Genomic DNA, 9,642 nt, shown 5'->3' on the forward strand with positions numbered 1-9,642 from the left:
TTTATTTACGACTCGTGCAATGTGCTTTTCTTCCACACAGCATTTTAGCGCTATGTTTGAAGCAAAGTTTGCCCTAGATGATTTCAGAAAGACTTACATGTAGCGCTACGGTTGCTTGTAAAACGGTATCCATGGATACGGTATAAGTCAATATGTGTGTCACAAACATTGCAAAACATTACTTGTTTGCTGTTGGTTGCTGTTGCTGAAGTCTGCAATATTCCAGCCACATGAAGTCAGCAATATTCCAGCCACATAACGACCGTCTGTACATAACCGAATATGGGCCAGAAGAACCAGTGAGTGATGTTATGAGCAGCTTCAGACGCCATTGTCACCTTGTTAGACAAGCATATGCCCGATGTTTAATTGCAAACAATTCTATTCGTCATAGTATGATTAATATCGAACGTGTGTCATATTACATTCCTTGCATTCATTCGGCAATTTATTAATTGTTTCCAAACCTATTCTGGATCAGGTTTTAGGAGTTTAAATGTTAATTACTTCGAACCATTCGAAGGCCTTATCTTGGAATGGTCGTACTCTCACCATCAAAGTAGCATCGGTATTAATTCCACTTTTTGAATGAAGGACGTCATATGGTGCTTCTTTGATAGGCATTTAGAAGATGGAGTACTAAGTAAGGATGGTGCATCATAAGGACGACTTTTCGAAATTCATGAGAAAATCTCACGCCGTGCCTACAAATATGTTTCACCATACATTTAAAAGTTGTCTTTACCTACATCCCGTAAAAAGACAAGCTTGGTTAAAACACTTGGTCGTGTATATTCGAAAAATAACCATTTTAAAGCACATGTTAGCCTCAACCTTACATGTGTTGTTGCTACAAGTATATACAAGTGTGGATTAAAAGAGACTTATTCTCATTCATATGAAAACATCTGATAACCACAGCAAAAAAGGTGTAGCCGGAAACCTTCCGGAAACCTTCCACATGCCTTCAGCAACCTTCTAATTTCTTGGTATTTTCAAGATATTTTTTTTATGTGTTTCACACTTAAGTGTACAAAATGCACCCCCCATATTTTGACATTTTTTTGGAAGGTTTCCAGAAGGTATCCGGGCCGGATCCAAAATGGGAAGGTATCCGGAAGGTTTCCGGAAGACGGAAACCTACACTTTTTTTGCTGTGAACGATTTGTGGCCAAAATTACAATATCTTGTCATTTGTCAATTTCACATATTCATTGTAAAGTGATCATGACAACAGATACAGACATGTTAACATATTTAAATACTACAGCTGTTGCAGTTTTTCTGTTATTCTATAACTCAATGAAAACTTTTTCTAAAAGTAGGTTGTTATGCCAATCAATGTTTCTGATTTTTTATATTTTGTAATGTTTCAATTGGAAAGTGGGATTCCCCATTCCGTGGAATTTTGAGTTGGCCGTTTCATGCCAAACGACGCTGTGATGACCCCGTGAGGGGTTAATCCGTAAGCTAAATTGGTCCACGAGGCAGTCGAAGCAACTGTGCATGTACATTTTTAGTATACAATAGTTTGAAAGGTTAGTGTGCTGTTATCAGAAGTTGAAAATAGATTCTATGTTCTTCGTATCATCTGTCACAAACACGTCACATTTTGACCAAAGTATGTTTATGAATGGTCAGCGACAAAGTAATTTTTATTTGATCCTTCCAATGTTCTGCGGGGGCACGGGTACCCCAGTCATCTAAGGCGCTGCGATTCGCTGTGCAGAGTTGCGTCCCCTGGACACGTCAGAAACCTATGATTGTGGGTTCGAATCCCGGTTCGCCCCGATTATGTTTCTAGGTTTGTCAGCACCATACCCGTACTCGTGGGTTTCACCGAAGTGGTAAACGTCCGAGACCTGCATCACTTCGGGGTTTCCTCACACATTAAGCTGACACGCCGCGATATAACTGGAACAAAAGCGGCGTTAAACCCAACTCACTCACTCCAATGTTCTGCTGTTACTTCACTTCCCTTCCTCCCACACGTACTGCCCAAGGTACTTAAATGATGTTAATTACGGTAATTTGAAGGTAGTTTGGGTTCCGGTTTGGTCGTTGCCAACTTCTGGATTGACGTACCGTCACCTGAACTACAGTATACCCTCGTTCTTTGGTCCTGGCGATTTGGGATCTGCGGGGGGTACAGTGTCAGTACCCGAGGGTCCTTGAACCTTTACCGTAGTTCCCCCAGCAACCACAAGAGGACGTCCTTCATTCAACAGCTTTTATTCACTCTTTGTGTCGCTGGTCATTCCGCACTCAATTTGGCACTTAGTTAAGAGACTTTCAGTCTCATTCGAAATGCTGATGCCTCAAATTGGTTTCTGGTTCGAAAGATAGTGACAAGAAGACGAGGGGCGCGCACCAGATTGTCTAACTTGAGGTCCACTCTTCGTTAAAAAGTGCTTCCCTGCTTCTCTGCTTCCTGCTTCACAACAGTAAACATCATGTCTTACCCTTGGGCGGTAACCTTTCCCACATGATATAGACTATTACACATCTCTAGTCCCTGCTTCTCTGCTTCCTGCTTCACAACTGTAAACATCATGTCTTACCCTTGGGCGGTAACCTTTCCCACATGATATAGACTATTTCACATCTCTAGTCCCAGCTTCTCTGCTTCCTACTTCACAACTGTAAACATCATGTCTTACCCTTGGGCGGTAACCTTTCCCACATGATATAGACTATTACACATCTCTAGTCCCTGCTTCTCTGCTTCCTGCTTCACAACTGTAAACATCATGTCTTACCCTTGGGCGGTAACCTTTCCCACATGATATAGACTATTTCACATCTCTAGTCCCAGCTTCTCTGCTTCCTACTTCACAACTGTAAACATCATGTCTTACCCTTGGGCGGTAACCTTTCCCACATGATATAGACTATTACACATCTCTAGTCCCTGCTTCTCTGCTTCCTGCTTCACAACTGCCAACATCATGTCTTACCCTTGGGCGGTAACCTTTCCCACGTGATATAGACTATTCCACCATTCTTGTCCCTGCTTCTCTGCTCCCTGCTTCACAACAGTAAACATCATGTCTTACCCTTGGGCGGTAACCTTTCCCACATGATATAGACTATTCCACCTTTCTTGTCCCAGCTAGGTTGCTAGATCAGATCTAAATGAAAATTTCAAGAGGTGTGACGCCTTGTCCATAACTGACTGACTGACTGACTGAGTATGGCTTTACGCCGCTTTTAGCAATATTCCAGCAATATCACGGTGGAGGAAACCAGAAATGGGCTTCACACATTGTACCCATGTCGTGAATCAACCTGGGTCTTCGGCGTGACGAGCGAACGCTTTAACCACTAGGCTAACCGACCGCCACCCCCACTAGTCAATAACCAAACAATAGAGGCTTCATGTAATAAATAGGATTTGTGCTCAAAGAGGTTTATTCTGTAGTTAGTGACGAAATACTATATTTATCTCTCAATATAAAATTATTTCATTTCTCTGTCAATGGCACAGTGGTTTGGAGAATTAAGCAAATATGTTATAAATAGACCATTTGTCTTTTTCTTGTAAAATAACATGTTCACCTCGTCGCGAGACCTGTCCCTGTAATTGCCTAGTGTTTAACGCGTTCGCTCGTCACGTCGAAGGCTCGGGTTCTATTCCTCACATGAGTTTGAATTCATTGTGTTAAGCCTGTTCTGTGCCCTGACTTTGCTGGAATATTGATTAAGATACGTAAACCATACTCACTCACCCACTCACGCACCCACATCACCATTTGCACGTGACGATTGTCGCTGACTCGTGCCTCTTTAGTCAGGTGAGGTGAAATTGGGTTTAACGTCGCGTCCAAGATTATTGCACTTATATAGCGTTTGTGTGTGTGTGCGTGTGTGTGTGTGTGCGTGTGTGTGTGTGTGTGTGTGTGTGTGTGTGTGTGTGTGTGTGTGTGTGTGTGTGTGTGCGCGTGCGTGTGTGTGTGCGTGTGTGTGACTGTGCTCGTACTAGTCAAGACTGATACCGAATTATAGTGCTACCTCATTGAGCTACCATGTCGCAGTTTAACATGAATACCCCACTCAAACACAGTATACTGACTCCGAGCCGACGAGTCCTCGTTTAAGCCCGTTAATGCCGAGCGCCAGACAGGGTAACAACAAGTACCATCGTTTAACGTCTTTTTGTATGACGCGGCCGGGGATCGAACCTATCCCGGACCTTCCGCTCTCCGGGCGGACGCGCTACCACTAGACCACGGAGGCGGTCATCTCTTTAGTAAGAGAGACGAAAATAACTACGGTGCCACTAGGCATCGTCAAAGATGATAATGGGGCCAACATTATCCATCATGAGTGTCGCAGGTGTGTGTTCCTCTGTCATCAATATGAATGTCATGAGCTGAATATTGAAATAGATAGCACATATTAATGGGAACGTACAGAAAACTAGATATAAGTCAAGATAACTAAACCGACATGTTCTGCAACCTGGGTAAAGCTGAAGTTCAGATGTCACCAAAGCATGAAGCTCCTATCTTATCTATGCATAGGATACCAGGTCGTGAGGCAGCAGGCTGATGTCCTACATTATCTCCAGACTATCTCACCAAGCACATATTTATAGATGTCATTGTTAAGGAGGAATGTTGACTGCAAATTTGCAAGTACAAAGGTACTACGAAACTTTTGCAATTTGGGAAGAACTTACAATTGCATTGTGAAAATTTGTTACGTATCCGTACCGTCCAAGGCCGTGTTTACAAACTCGACTTTCGTGCCTATTTGAGTATGGTTTGACGCCGCTTTTAGCATCAGCAGTAATCAAGAATGGCATCACGGCATCACGGCATGACACACATAGTACTAATGTGAGGAAGCGAACCCGTGCCTACGGCGTGGTCAGGGAAAGCTTACACAAGGCTACCCCACCACCTTTGAAGACAAAGATGACGTGAAATGGAGTTTGAACTCGCGTTCTCTCTCTCGCTCTCTTTCTCTCTCTCTGTCGTCTGTGTGTGTGTGTGTGTGTGTGTGTGTGTGTGTGTGTGTGTGTGTGTGTGTGTGTGTGTGTGTGTGTGTGTGTGTGTGTGACACAGTATACTGATTCTGAGCCGACCAGTGCTTGTTTTTTTCCCTTAATGCCGAGCCACCGACCTTACGCTTTCTCCACCGACAGAAGCTCTCTCCACTACACCACGGAGGCGGGGATGACAAGTCCTAACTTGTCTGCCAAGTCCTAGATCCAGTAATTAGCTTGAGGAGGTGTTGAGGAGGCAGCTCTGAGTATTGCCTCATATCTGATTACATATGCTTTCTGAATGGATACCCACAACACAACACACCTTTTTTCCTGGTTGTCATGCATTTGTATAAATATCTTCAAGCACAGATGCTGTTATTGCTGACTCTTCAAATCGCATTGTATATATTTTACGTTTTCTGCTGTTGTGATCACTTAAATAATTCATTTTAACGATTTTCTGTTTAAATCACTTGGCACAATTGATGAAACTGATATGTATAAATATAAAAATTAACATTTTCAGCATCACATATAGCATCACCCTTGATGAAACAGAAAAACAACTATACGACCAACTCGATCTGGACAAAGACCATGAGGTCACTCTTTCTGAAATGGACAGGTGACACGCGTATATGTAGATATCAGCCGGGTATGAGCTTCTAGTATAATGAGAAAGTGCCTTTTTGGCAGATACACATTGTATCGAGGATTATTTCCTTTGTGGGTGATGGTACATTAACACTGTGTGGTGGGCGAATGAATATTATGATGGCATGATCACACTGTGTCAGGGGGCGTGTGTTTGTAGGTGATGACATGATCACACTGAAGGATCTCATCACGCTGTTGACAGTAGATCACGCGACGGCCACGGTGCAGCCCTCGGTGTTCGACAAGAACACGAACGGCGTCATTTCAAATGCAGATGATAAGCTCATCTTCGGTCTCCTTGACACAAACGGTGAGTTCCCTCCAACATCGTTTCTTTATCCCAGCAGATGGCAAGCCCATCGTCAATTGGATTGACATACACAATGATTTCCTTCCATCAACCTCCAATTACTAAATTAGATGACAAGCCCATCTTCGAGCAGTTTGACACAAACAGTGATTTCCTTTCATCAATCTTACAGTTAAGGGAAAATATATGACAATGAACTGTTTCGTCCAATTTGAGTCACACAATTCAAGAATAATGGAAATCGTTTAACAATCCTTATGAAAAAAACTATTCATATTATCAAGATGTTATTTTCTGTCTTTGTATATTTTGGACGTGTCAAAACATTAAATGCAGAGGTGCATCACAAAATGGCTGATCGTAGACTTTAACTTGAGCAAGTTATCAACTTGGGTAACAGGGTTCCCATAGCTGAACTCCCTCTTGAAGACCGCAATAGACCCTATTCGCTAATCTGTCTTAGCTCTACTTCTTTATTATTGATCATAACAAGTTCCTTGGCCATGTATTTTGTTTTCATGTTGTGTGTTGCGTGCCAACGTTATATTTTATCAAAATCATGTTTGTTTAACGTTACAGGAATTTCAAGATAAATATGTTAAGGTGAGTAAAATAATGGATTTAATAGATTTAAAACAGACAAATTCAAACGCCTTTTTGCTTACAATATATACAAGACATATGAATATTTAACTGAAATAATAATGACACCAGCTAGTTAGGTTCAACACATAATTCTATATAGATATAACCTCAGCGTATTTTTTATATTTCTTAGAAAAATACTATTACCAAACCATTTGAGTACTGTAGCTAATGGGTTCAACCCATAATGTTATGTAAGTTCTATGATGCAGGTCACCACTTCCGTGAAACCCACGGTATGGTGCTAACAAACCGAGAAACATAATCGGGGCGAACAGGGATTCGAACCAACAATGTGCCCAAGGCACGCAACTCTGCACAGCGAATCGCGGTGCCTTACACGACTGGGCCACCCGTGTCCCCCTCTGTGTCATGGAAGTCAACACTGGGAGCACACTATGTCAATATATTAGTGAGTGAATGTCGTCTTAACACGTATAGACATCATAGTAGAAGCATTTATCATACAACTACTCGATACGACCATACGATCACCAACAGAACACTGCATACTACAACCACATGACCATAAACCATAAGCTTTGCACACAGCTCCATATACTGTGACCACAGAGCCGTTATCTGAAGCATTGCATACTATAACCACAGTACCATAAACCATAGGCTTTGCACACAGCTCCATATACTGTGACTATCGAACCGTTATCTGAAGCATTGCATACTACAACCACAGGACCATAAACCATAGGCTTTGCACACAGCTCCGTGTACTGTGACCACAGAACCGTTATCTGAAGCATTGCATACTACAACCACAGGACCATAAACCATAGGCTTTGCACACAGCTCCGTGTACTGTGACCACAGAACCGTTATCTGAAGCATTGCATACTATAACCACAGGACCATAAACCATAAGCTTTGCACACAGCTCCGTGTACTGTGACCACAGAACTGTTATCTGAAGCATTGCATACTATAACCACAGTACCATAAACCATAGGCTTTGCAACCAGCTTCATATACTGTGACCATAGAACCGTTATCTGAAACATTGCATACTACAACCACAGGACCATAAACCATAGGCTTTGCACACAGCTCCATATACTGTGACCACAGAACCGTTGAAGCATTGCATTCTATAACCGCAGGAGCACACTGTGGGAATATTGCTTTTGCAGTTGGTGTGGTGTGTACACATGCAGTCAACACTGACTATAGCTGTTGCAGTAAGTAGTCTGTGGTGTATGGTTTATATACTTACACAGTAAGAGAAAAAATCAACACTGAAGGATTATGATCAGCAGTCAGCACTGTGGGAATATACCTGCTGCAGTTGCTTTGAGGTATAGATTTACATACTTACACGGTAAGCGTCATAGACAAAGACACTATGTGAATATAGCGGTTGTACTCTGTAGTATAGTGAAAGAAAGAGTCAACACTGACTATAGCTGTTGCAATTACTTTGTGATGTGAAGATATATATATATATATATATATATATATATATATATATATATATATATATATATATATATATATATATATATATATATATATTTACACAATAAGAGAAAGACTCAACACTGAGGTAGTGTTTATAGGTATTACAGTTACTTATGTGTCTTGTAATCAGTAGCTGAAAATAGGTTCTACGTTCCTCGGATCATTTGATACAAACACATGTCACATTTTGACCCAACTACGTCCAATGGACAAAGCATGGTTATATTTGATGTGCTGTTATTTCACTTCACTTCCGCCAACACTTTTTGTAAAACGTTTTATTTACTACAAACCAGATCAATTAGTACTGGCATTGTTGGTATATAGCGAACAACTCTATTGCGCACTACCTTTACAATGTATCGCATGTTATTAAGGCAGCCATGGAGAAAGGTTCCAGTACGGAATTTAGGTCAAGCCTGCCACGCGCACTCAATCTCTCAACTTCACATTGCTGTTGCAACATATAGTTCAACACTTTTAAATACCAGGCTTCTATAAAGTATGACTTTGTTCAATAAACAACAAATGTAAAACAACGGGTTTGATATGAGAAATTTGTAATTAGTTGTCTTCATAATCACATGTATGACCCTTGCTGGGCATAGGTGAGCACAGTACTGTTTCAAATAGTTCACTGTATGTAATGTATGATTCATACCGGCAGTTTACGGTTCTGCATGGTTTATTGCTTTGACAGTTTTTTGTAACTTCCGGCAGAGATTATGCATCCGTATATGCTCTTTGCTTCTGTATACATAGGAAATCAACAGGTTGGTCTGTAGTTTGCAATTATTTTCCTAAAAGATAATCCGGTTGCATGATATCTTCACGATATTTGGGTTAAATATAGTAACATTCTTCTAAACATACTTCAAATCTAAACTGGAAGCAATCACAACACAAACCCAGTTAACCAAACGGTGCCGTACACGGTGCCGTATAAGAGTGAGTGAGGGAGTTGGGTTAACGCCGTTTTGAATAGAATTCTGTGTCAGCTTGATGTGGGAGGAAACCCCGAAGTGATGCAGGTCTTAGATGTTCACCACTTTGGTGAAACCAACGAGCACGCATTTTGTGCTGACAACAAAATCGGGGCGAACCGGGATTAAATCATTCTGTCATAGGTTTCTGGCGTGCCCAAGGGACACAACTCTGCATAGCGAATTGCAGCGCCTTAGGCGACTGGGCCAACAGTGCAAAACTATGGTAATGTTGTACATACAAGGAATTTGTTTGTAATTGTTGATATGATAACAGATCTTTGAAGTTGTTTCTGGATAACTGTTATTAAAAACTGTTCCTTTTAACAAAGTGTACCAAATTCTGTGTCATGATGGAGGATTATTTGTGATTCACTTTCTTGGTTGTATTTTATACAAAACATGTACAGTGCGTAATGTTGCTCATCTTCTGAGACATCACATGTGTTACAGATACGTTGTTCTAATGGGGTTGGTGGTTTTGTATATCTACCAATGTTTCAATTTTTAATTTGTGGTACTTAAACGAAGTTTTGAGAAAAGTGACCTATGACCTTTGTTTTTACAATATGTAAGATAAT

The sequence above is a fragment of the Haliotis cracherodii genome, unplaced genomic scaffold (assembly GCF_022045235.1).
Source record: "Haliotis cracherodii isolate W230 unplaced genomic scaffold, xgHalCrac1.p SCAF_13, whole genome shotgun sequence".
NCBI lineage: Eukaryota > Metazoa > Mollusca > Gastropoda > Lepetellida > Haliotidae > Haliotis > Haliotis cracherodii.